Here is a 12,260-nt window from a genome sequence, read left to right as displayed (position 1 = left end):
GGCTTGTTACTTTGTTTTACTCTGCACTGCAGCCAGGAGCAGACACGTGCTGCACAGCCAGCATCAAGCAGACACGCACAGGAGAGAAACACGGTAAGAAACTTTTTTTTTTAACAGCATATGTGTAGGCTGTATTTTGATCATAAGACGCAGGGACTTTTTTCCCCCACTTCTGGGGGAAAAAAAGTGCGTCTTATGGTCCGAAAAATACGGTACTATTTGTTTCTGCTATTATGTTGACACAGTGAAAGTTATGTGAAAGTCTCATCCTAGGAGCCCTATTTTACTTTTGATCATTGTGTGCTGGTTTACAAACAGGAATCTTCAATGATTTGCATTCATTTACACACATCTGTAAGCATTTTCTTCAAGAAATGTATTTAGTTTCTCTAATGTATACAGTGAGGCCTGACACGCTCAGAGAGACAGGACCACTAGGGAGTGCTATGGCTTGCACGGAGGTGGTGTGAGCCCTGAGAAGGGCCAAGGCACAGAGTCTAAGCAGTAACCAGGTTTTACTCCAGAGCTTCTGATGGTGAGGATGTTGCGTCGCTGGTTACTGCCAGGTTGCGGTCCTTGGGCACACCAAGGTGGGCAATGCACGGTACCAAATCACTAAGCAGAAGGATAGTCAAGGAAAGCCGGGGTCATGACAGGCAGCAAGCAAGAGAGGTCAGGTCACAAGCCAGGGGTCAATAGCCAAGGATCCAGGGGACAGACAGCAATGACACAGAGGCCACTGCGGGTACAGGAAACAGGAGACACTGGAAACAGCAGGAGGTACGGGTAATGAAGAGATATCCACAGGCAGACAGGAACACAGGAACTGCACAGGGACGTTGGCTGGGAACCAACAAACTGGACAACGAAGGGTTAACACAGGAGCTGGACACAGGAAACACTGGATTAAGCAGCAGGTGTACAGGAACTAGATCACAGAACTAAGGAGCTCGAGCCACTTAGTATAGACTTGTTGCATGAACAAAAAAATATAGTTTGTGAGCTAGCTAAATAGCCAGGGCTGATCTAGAGGATATTTCCAGATTGGCCAGCGGATTGGACAGAGTTGATAAAGCTTGGAAACAGAGGCCCAGTGCAAAAAAATGAGGCCCAACTGCAATACCTTTCTAAATTTTGTACAAAAATATTACACATATTTAAGAAGAGGTGAAAACGGGTTTTGCACCTAAAATAAATAAATACAATTTTTACTTTAAATAAAAGGGTTGTCTACCCTTTTATTTAAAGTATACATTTTGAGTTTAGATCTGCTTTAAAACAATATCAAGTCTATGGTGGAAAAAAAGTTGATGTACAGGTAGTCCCCAGGCTACATAAGAGATAGGAACTGTAGGTTTGTTCTTAAGTTGAATTAGTATGCAAGTCAGAACAGGTACATTATTTTTTTAAATGCAATTAGGACAGATGTTTGTCTCAACATATTATTAGGCAGCATGGTGTCAGTTACTGTAAAAAATCCTCACTGTGAGATAATCATAAACAAAGAAAAAAAAAAACAAATTTATGTATCCTAGACATTCATTATATTCTGGAGCAAGCTGTGCTTTGATGTGAGTTTGTTTTGGTCATTAAAGAGGTACAAGAGGCTGAAGAAAGAGCTCACCCCTCCAAGATCACCCACAACCTCAGCTGTGTTTAGCAAAAGATTTCTTTCCCCCTCCCCCTTCAAGCCTCCGTTTTGCACACAGGGACTACCTGTACTAGAAAGGAATGGAAGCCAAACATGGAGAAAAGAGGACATCATCCTCCACAACAGAACAAAATTCAGCAAACAATATCTTTACTAATTCAAAGTACTCAGCGATGGATGAATTGACATTGCTGACATCCTGTAAAAGCAATACTGTTTCTTCAGATATTGTGGGTCTATATGAAATAGTCCCTATGTCACAGAGGTCAGTATATTTTTCCAACACTTCAGGATGCCGTACGTACCTCGGCTTCCTCTGCACTAAGGCTGCATGGCTGAAGGAAATTGGAGCTGTGTGCAGCTGATTAGCAGAGTGCTTCCTGTTAATCCCATGCTGTCATTGGCTGCTGGGGCTTTATAGCCTTTCTGTTCCCAGTCAGATGTGCCTGTTATAGCGTCTGCTGGGCTTACCTGTGTTGGATTGATTTTTGAGTATTCTCTGTTACTGACCTGTGCCTGTTCCTGACTATCTATTGAACTCTGCCTTGACTGACCTCTGCTTGTGACCCCAACTCTGTTGGTTCCTTTCCTTTTGTACTTTGCTGGATGGACTGATTTCCTGTGTTTTTGACCTCGGCTTGTTTTTGGATTTCCTGACATTCTGAACTCTGCATTTGTGGGCTCTGTACTCTGCATTTGTGGGTGCCGGGTTGACTGCCGGCCTTTTTCCAGACACCATCGCCTGCGCACCAAGTCCTGGGGACAACCGAGTGCTGGGAGACGCAATCAGTCTCCCAAGGCTCATCGCGGGCTGCTATAGAAGAAGACTGCGACAATAGATTGGAGGATTGGTGTCTGGGGAATACTGGTAAAGACCTGGGCCTTTCACTTACGCTGTTGTGGGATTTATCACTTCTACTATGACACCCACTTGTTTATGAGTCTTTCATGAGTCTTGGAAAAGCCTGCTAACAAAGCTATATCTAAAAACCCCAGTTTGAAGGCGTTTTAGTTTCGGATTTGCCTTTGAAATGGCCTCCACTTCTCTTCCAAGCACTTTCACATTCTCTTGTTTAAAAAGGAGGACACTTGAGTGGCAAGAAATATAACCCTTTAGCAATATTTTGGTGCCCATTTAAAGTTCAATATAGGGGGCTGCTACAGCCTGGCATTTCAGCCCTTGGGATATTTTAGCTTCAGTTGGCTGCTGTATTATCTGGGCTTTAGCAAATACTTGAGCACTTCTGATGGCTCATGCACTTAAATTTTGAAAATGTGACTATGTAGGTAGGCAGATATCAACCAAAGAATATACGTGTATGGCATAAGCCCACTCATGTCAAATTTTGAACAAATGTGAACAAATTTTGAAAGAATACTGGAAAATCCCAATCTTTAAAAGCCACATGAAGCAATTATTTTTTGTTTATGATTTGATTTGGTTTATGAAATATCACTATCAGTTTAGGCACACCAAAAGTTTGCATCAGGTGTGGGACATGGCTACTTTGGAGGACATCCCTTTGTTACATCATGCATGGTGCTTTTTTTTCTGGGGCAATGCTGCTGGCTGGAGGACATCATTAGCATATCTGTGGGGAGTAATTAGGAAATGGTACTAATACATTTTTACCCAGCAGGTGGAACTTTTATTCAACTATATTGTTGATAAAAAGATTGGCTTTAGCTAAAGTGCCTACAGTTAAGTGGTCAGTAAAGACTTGTTTTAAAGTTCAATTACTGCTTGAAATAAAATTAGTTGAATGTCCATAGTCAGGTCACAAGTTCACTGAGGCTCTGGTATTAGATATTTAATGCCAAAAGGCTGCATTGGAGACTGGTTAGTTTAATCTAAGCTAGAGCACAAGAATATAATTATAAAATCTTGTCTCAATGGTATTACATTTTACAGAAAATTGCATGGTAGGGAGAGTGCCCAGTGTTGGAGAAGCAGAAAGGGGATAGAAACATTATTGCACCTATTTTGGACATGCCCCAGTATTAATACATTTTGGGTTAAAGTAGAAGAAAAGATCTCAGATATAACATATTTAAGTCCCTTTAGACCCAGCATTTGTTTTATTGCTTTTAAATAAAAGAAGCTGGAAAATATTTGTCTTCCAATACTGCACAAATGATTAATGCAGCTCAAATAGTGATTCCAAAATTTTAGACAAAAGGAACAGTAAATAGGATGTGTGATACGATATGTAAGATGGAGGACTTAACCATGTATGTGCAGGATATGGAGGAACATTTTTTTTTATTGTAGCATGAGTTCAAAAAAATGTAACAGTATAGCAGTAAGGGAGAGAATGAGTCGGGATCATATCAACCAAAATATGTTGTTGAAAGCCTTAGATAAATTGTGTAAACAAAGTATAGGAGGCAATCAAAAAGAGAAGCACCAGGTGGGACCTGCATGGATCAGAAGACTGCATCGCTCAGACTGGGGTGCTTCAGAAGCTCAATTTAAGAAATTATTTGGTTGTTTTGTTCAAACTAGACCTTGGTATAAAGGGGCCACACGTGGATCATTTTAAAGACTTTAACCTTCTTCTCTAGCTCTGTAGTTTTGTACACAACTGGGGATGAGCGAGAAGGACTCTGACAGTCTCGCAAAAAATTTTCTCGAACTTCCAATGGGTCCGCGTAATTTTGGCAAACAAATTTTGCGAATTCTATTAACCCCCCTAGCGTTCTAATTCTGTCATTTTTTGATGCAAAAAGTGATCCTATTTTTTTTGCGTAGAAATTTTTGTTTATATTGTGGGCTTGTAATTCTTAGGATTAACTCCCGGGTATAATTATTATATTTATTTATTATATTTCCTGCATGGTGCATCGCATCTAACTGCAGATGCGTGCATCGGGGTGGTGGGGACTCCGTAATCTGCTTTTAAATTTCCCACCCGGCCACGCCCCCCGACGGAGAAGCGCCCCGCCATCACAGCGGGATCGTGAGATCGCCGCTGGAGTGCGGGGATAAGGTAAGGGGGACCCTCAAAGGTACCCCGAGTGTGACTCGGGGTTACCGCTTTTTGCAATTTTTTCCACCCCGAGTCACACTCGGGAATACCGCTAGGGGGGTTAAAGTCAATGGGTCGAATTTAAAAATACAAAATTTCCAAAAGACCGTATGGCTTTCCAGAAAATGGCAGGCAAAGTAACAGCAGCCAAATAGAATTTTTGCATGATGGGCAGCATCCAGAAGGCAGCATAAACATTAGGACATTGAGAAAGGGTGAACTAAACCCACTAGCAACCATCTGCTGTCAAAACAGCACCCCTGTTTAATTTTTATAGTTGCATAATTTGTTTACGTTATATAAATCCTATTTATTAATAATAATAATTGCTAGCTGGCATCATGACCTGAATGACATGTGTTAGGAATGCCACCCATAAAGTTGTGGACATTAGGCAAAATAATGGAGGACCAGAGACAGAGCATGGGTCCTCATAGGTCCTAACCCTAATGCCACCCAGAGGTGTGTAATACAATTTTTGTGAATGGACTACTGACAGGCGGCAGCAGCAGGAGGAGCGGTGGGTCCTGAGACGAAGCATGGACCACATTGGTAACTGGAATCTAGAGCTGGGTGTAGTGCATCATCAATGCCACCCAGAAGTGTACAATTTTAATGAATGGAGTACTGACAGGCGGCAGTAGCAGCAGCAGTAGGAGGCGGTGGGCACTGAGACGGAGCGTGGACCGAATTGTTAACTGGCATCTAGAGCTGGGTGTAGTGCATCATCAATGCCAAACAAATGTGTACAATTTTACTGAATGGAGCACTGACAGGTGGCAGCAGCAGCAGGAGGAGGGCCCTGAGATGGAGCATGGACCACATTGGTAACTGGCATCTAGAGATGGGTGTAGTGCATCATCAATGCCACCCACTCAAAAGTGTGTAACACAATTTTAGTGAATGGAGTACTGACAGGCGGCAGCAGCAACAGCAGGAGGAGGAGTCTTTGGGCCCTGAGAAGGAGTTGGGACCACATTGGTAACTGGCATCTAGAGCTGGGTGTAGTGCATTATTATTACCACCCACAAGTGTAGAATTTTAGTGAATGAACTACTGACAGGCGTCAGCAGCAACAGAAGGAGGAGGAGGTGGTGGGCCATGAGAAGGAGCGGGGACCGCATTGGTAATTGGCAACTAGAGCTGGGTGTAGTGCATCATCAATGCCACCCAGAAGTGTACAATTTTAGTGAACAAAGTACCGATGGGCGGCAGCAACAGGAGGAGGCAGTGGGCCCTGAGACTGAGCCTGGATCGCATTGGTAACTGGCATCTAGAGCTGGGTGTAGTGCATTGACAATGCCCCCCACCCAGAAGTGTGTATTACAATTTTAGTAAATGGAGTACTGACAAGCGGCGGCAGCAACAGCATCAGGAGGAGGAAGCAGTGGGCCCTGAGATGCAGCAGAGACCGCAATGGTAACTGGCATCAAGAGCTGGGTGTAGTCCATCGTCAATGCCACCCAGAAGTGTGTAATACAAATATCTAAAATTTGTAATGGGCCAGACCAAGATGTTTTGTGCTCCAGCACTGTTGCTGTGGTCTGTGGTGCCGGAAGCAGTAGGAAGGTAGACGACATTGCTAGATTGCATCATGAAGTGGATGACATGAATGCCAATCCTCAATCTTACAATACTTGTAATATGATAGCTGTAACTAACCCACCTTTCGTTCATTTTCAAAAAAGCGGCACTGAAGGTTCTTTCAGGCAGAACACTGGATGCCGGGCACGAAAGAAGCTTGATGGCATACTGTGCCAACTTCGGGCAGATTTTTGGCCTGTTTACCCAAAAATGAATGGTGTCATTACTAATCAGGAAAGGCATCCTCCTCATAACTGCTGTCGTCAACACCACCACCAGCCAGAAAAGAGCCAACGTAATCATGCACCATGCGCTTCATCCATTCTGGGTATGGCCCTGTAGTTCACTTGTTTGAAGTGGCGGCATCAGGTTTGGCCAGGCATCCAGAAAATTCCCCCTGCCTTGGCCTAGATGTTCTTTGGATCTTTTGGATGTGTGCAGCCTGCTGCCACTACTGCTGCTGCCGCCACTACGGGTGAATACGGTGGAGGCAGTGTCCGCCTGAGCTCCCTGTATAGAATGTGGTGCGCGGAACTCCTAACACAGCCGGTAGCATAATATTCTGTCAGGCGGGTCGCCTTTTATTTCTCTTGCGCCGGGTTGGGTAGAAACTGTGACATTTTGTCTTTGTAGCGGTGATCCAGAAGGGTGGCCGGCCAGTAATCATCCAGGTTTTTGATGCTGCAAATGCGAGGGCCCCTCCGTAGGCATCGCAACATGTGGACACACATATGAAAGAGGGGTTCCATGAGCTCATCCTCCTGTCCCTCAGTAGGCGCCAAAACATCTTCCTCCTCATCACCTACCTCCTCTTCAAGCTGCAGCAGTTCCTGTTGTTCCATGGCCAGCACAATGCCTGGGGCGTGACAGCACAAATGAGGGTTGGACAGGTCCTGTCCAGCAGCCCCAACATGGTGCTCCTTATCATCATAATCATCTTCCTCCTCCTCTTGAAAATCCTGATGCTGGCCAGTGTCCCTTTTTGCTCCTCCTGTGTCCCTTCCTGCTCCTCTCCCATCGCCACTGTCCATCAGGCCACACAGGGTATTTTCAAGCAGAAAGATGATGGGTATGACATAGGTAAAGCCTGACCGCTCCTGACTCACAACGTTTGTGGCCTGCGCAGTGTATCCATCTGCTGCCACTGGTCACTGGTAAAATAGCTCAGTTTTGTGGCTGTACCAAGGGACTCTCTGCCTCCATGCACCACGCTGACCAAGTAATGGTGGATGGCTAGCTTTTGCTCACACAGATGCTGGAGCATGTGCAGGGTGGAGTTCCATCTAATCACAGTGTCACAAATGAGTCTATGCGGTGGCAGCCTCTGTTTGCACTGGATCGTGCTAGGCCCTGCGGTGGCAGTAGGGGATCGGCCTACATGGCTGCAGATGGAGCGAGCCTGTCTTAGTAAGTCCTGCAGTCCTTCTGCACCACCAGGTTCAGTACATAATACCTCTTGCAGACTACCGCCCACTGAGCTATGCAAGGCCACCCAGTGAGCGGTGAAGGACTGGTAGCGTCCCACGACGTGCCCGAGCTGGTTGGCCAGCTGTCTGTGGTGACGTGGATTTGTTTCGACACCGAGAATGCCAATGCCCGGGAGAGGTTTTCCATTACATGTGCATGTAAACTGGGAACAGCTGTGCGGGAAAAGTCATGCTTGCTTGGTATATTCCACCGCCGCTCGGCACAGGCCATCAGGTCACAGAAGGGAGCAGAGTCCACAATGCTGTACGGCATTAGCTGCAAGGCCAATAGTTTGGCCAGACGTGAATTTAGTTCAATGACTCTTTTGTTGGTTGGGCCCATAGCCTGATGCCTTCTGCACAACTCCGGTTTTTGAGTGTTGTTGAGAGTGCGCTGAAGGGAATAGGAGCTAATGGAGCTGAAGGGGTCACTGGAGTACTCATCTTTCAGCGACAAACGTCGTCTGACGCCACAAAACCTGCGGGCAGAAGCTGATACTTCATCGCCGCTAGAAGTCTGGCTGGCACCAACCTCCTTAGACTTGGAAGCAATGACAGTTGGGGGTGGAGTCAATGTAGGTGGAAGAAGAGATGATGACATGGTTGCACCTCCTTCAAGAAAACACAAGTACTGCTCCCACTTTGGTTTGTGGTTCTTACGCATATGGGAAAACAGGAATGTTTTACCCAAATGTGATCTGGCCTGTCCTCTGCGGATGTCCCTTTGGCACAGGATGCAGATCGCTACACACCCGCCATCGTCTTTCAGCGTGAAAAAGGACCACACTGGAGAGGTGCTTGCAACCACTCTGTGCTATTTCTCTTTGATTGCTTCTGCATCTGCTGGGTGCCCTGTGTCTGCTCCTGCTTCACCTCCCCCACGGCCACATCGTCTCTGACTGTTCCCCTGCTTGTGCCCACTCCTCTGTCTCTTCTTTGGGACTCACATGAGGCAGATTGGCGGCCCCTTTCATCCCCAGTTTTTTGCTGCTGCTGCCTTTTCTCTACGTTTGTTTCGGAACTGCTACAAGCCCTTAAACGCAGCAGTGGTTCCCAAGTGAAATCACGGTCATCATCATCCTCATTTTCATCTAAGCCAACATCTGCTACTGCAGCCACTGATCCAGAAACCTTGCCCAGCAAGGGCTGACCACACTCTCCAAGGTTCTCAAAGTCTGCCTCCTGCTCTGAAATTCTCAGGAGGTCAAATCCTCAGCCTGTTCGCCAAACAACAAGGGAGAGTCATCGAGAGGTACAGGCACATTAGCCAAGCTAACACTTTTCTCAGCTGTGCTGGTTGCTGCTGCTGCTGCAGATAAAGGGTCTGCTGTACTTGAGGCCCCTGAGACCCAGTCCACAAAACTCTCCACATGATGTGGCTGTATGGTTGTATTCCACCCTCCCAATACAACTACCAGCGTACTGGTGCTCCGCACATATCTCAGACCTACTTGACAACTTTGTGCTGCTGCCTCCAACAGTTTGCTGCTGCTGTCCTACAGGGGCGGACTACCCGGGAGAATGCCCCCTGCCATGTGCAGCAGGTCGCCCAACACTATGCCTTCCCCTGCGTCCACCGCTTATCTTTTACTTATTCGGGCAAAAATGCACCTGAACCAGTTTCTTTGGTAAATAGGAACAACTAAAACATCAGTAGATTTTTGATAGTAGGACAGAATTTTTTCTGTACAAAACAGGCTTCCTTGGTAAATAGCAAGAGGTATACAAAAACTGAAATAACTATTTTTATAAAGTAGGACAGAATTTTTTTTGTTTTAACAAACCGTCTTATTTGGTAAATAGGAGGACGTATCACTCTGAAATATCTGTATTTTTTATATAGTAGGACAGAAATTTTTTTAACAAACTGTTTTCCTCAGTAAATAGCAAGAGGTATCAAACACCAAAATATATGATTTTTTATATAGTAGGACAGAATTTTTTTTTACCAGTCTTCTTTAGTAAACAGCAAGAGGTATCAAACCTTAAATTTTTTTTTTTAGTAAGACAGAATTTTTTTTTTTTACCATACGGTTTTCTTTGGTAAATAGCAAGACAAATCAAACACTAAAATATCTGTATTTTAATATAGTAGAGCAGAATTTTTTTTTCTAACGGTCTTCTTTGGTAAATAGCAAGAGGTACTTTTTATGTAGGACAGAATTTTTTTTTAACAAACGGTCTTCTTAAGTAAATAGCAAGACGTATCAAACACTGAAATATCTGTATTTATTTTATAGCAGGACAGAATTTATTTTTTTACCAAACGGTCTTTGGTAAATAGCAAGGGGTATCGAATACTGAAATATCTGTATTTTTTTTATAGTAGGACAGAATTTTTGTTTACCAACCGGTCTTCTTTGGTAAATAGCAAAACATATCAAACACTGAAATATTTATATTTTTTATATAGTAGAACAGAAATGTTTTATTACCAAATGGTCTTCTTTAATGAATAGCAAAAGGTATCAAACACTGAAATATATAATTTTGTATATAGTAGGACAGATTTTTTTTTTTTTACCAAACGGTCTTCTAAGTTAAATAGCAAAAGGTATCAAACACTGAAATATCTTTATTTTTTATATATTAGGACAGAATTATTTTTTTACCAACCGGTCTTCTTTGGTAAATAGCAAAACATATCAAACATTAAAATATCTGTATTTTTTATAGAGTAGAACAGATATTTTTTAATACCAAACGGTCTTCTTTGGTAAATAGCAAGACATATCAAACACTAAAATATCTGTATTTTTTTTATATAGTAGGACAGAAATTTTTTTTTACCAAACGATCTTCTTTGGTAAATAGCAAGACGTATCAAACACTGAACTATCTGTATTTCTTTTACAGTTACAGAAATTCTTCTTTGGTAAATAGGTATCACTGAAATATCTGTATTTTTTATATTGAACAGAATTTTTTAAGTCTTCTTTGGTAAATAGCAAGAGGTATCAAACACTGAAATATCTGTATTTCTTTAGTAGGACAGAATTTTTTTTTTACCATCCGGTCATCTTCGGTACATACATACATTTTTTTTATAGTAGGATAGAAATTTTTTTTAACACTATTCTTTGGAAAATAGCAAGACGTATCAAACACTGAAATATCTGTATTTCTTTAGTAGGACAGAAATTTTTTTTTTACTATCCGGTCATCTTTGGTAAATAGCAAAGCGTATTAAACACTGAAATATCTGTATTTTTTGTCCTAATAGTAGGACAGATAGTCCTAATAGTAGGACAGAAATTTTTTATTACCAAACGGTCTTCTTTGGTATATAGCAAGAGGTATAAAACACTAATATATATCTGTACTTTTTATGTAGAACAGAATTTTTTTTTACCAGTCTTCTTTGGTAAATAGCAAGAGTTATCACTGAAATATCTCTATTTTTTATATAGTAGGACAGAACTTTTTTTTACCAAACAGTCTTCTTTGGTAAATAGCATAAGGTATCAAAGACAGAAATATATGTATTTTTTATATAGTAGGATCGAATTTGTTTTTACCAGTCTTGTAAATAGCAAGAGGTATCAAAGACTGAAATATCTGTAATTGTTTTTAGGTAGGACAGAATTTTTTTTTTTAGCAAACGGTCATCTTTGGTAAATAACAAGACGTATCAAACACTAAAATATATGTATTTTTTATATATTAAGACAGAATGTTTTTTTTACCAAACGGTCTTCTTTGGTAAATAGCAAGAGGTATCAAATACTGAAATATCTGTACTTTTTTTGTAGGACAGAATTTTTTTTTTTAACAAACGGTCTCCTTTGGTAAATAGCAAGACATATCAAACACTGAAATATCTGTAATTTTTATATACTAGGACAGAATTTTTTTTTTTAACAAACTGTCATCCTTGGTAAATAGCAAGAGGTATCAAAGACTGAAATACATGTATTTTTATATACTAGGTTGGAAATTTTTTTTACCAGTATTCTTTGGAAAATAGCAAGACGTATCAAACACTAAAATATATGAATTTTTTTATAGTAAGACAGAATGTTTTTTTTACCAACCGGTCTTCTTTGGTAAATAGTAGTGTTGTTGTTCGACCTGAATATGACCGTTCGAATTCGGGTGGACCCGACCCCAATTTTGCTGGATTCGAAGCCCTGAATTTGAACCTCCCACAATGCCTAGGGACCTCCCCCATGATGCCTAGGGCCCTCCAATAACAGCAAGGATGCCCCCCTCCATGTTTGTTGTGGCAGGCAGCCGATTGACTGTCTGTCACTGAATGCCACACAGGCAATCATTGGCATATATAAGGCAAGGGCGTGCCTGCATTTACCACTCCTGACAGAGATTTGCTGATAGCATCACAACCTTTCTGTGCTGCTTGGCTTGCTTTGTCAAAGTGAAAAAAAGTGCTTTACTTTGATAGACTGTGTCACACTCACACTATTAGTCAGATAGATTGGATTGTACTGTATTGGTGCAGTCCTGAAATCTACTGTACTCATATAGGTAGAGTGTTTCACTGTTAGCTAGATAGATAGCTAGATAGATAGC

Source organism: Pyxicephalus adspersus, chromosome 3 (assembly GCF_032062135.1).
Source record: "Pyxicephalus adspersus chromosome 3, UCB_Pads_2.0, whole genome shotgun sequence".
NCBI lineage: Eukaryota > Metazoa > Chordata > Amphibia > Anura > Pyxicephalidae > Pyxicephalus > Pyxicephalus adspersus.
This window is presented reverse-complemented; position numbering follows the sequence as displayed.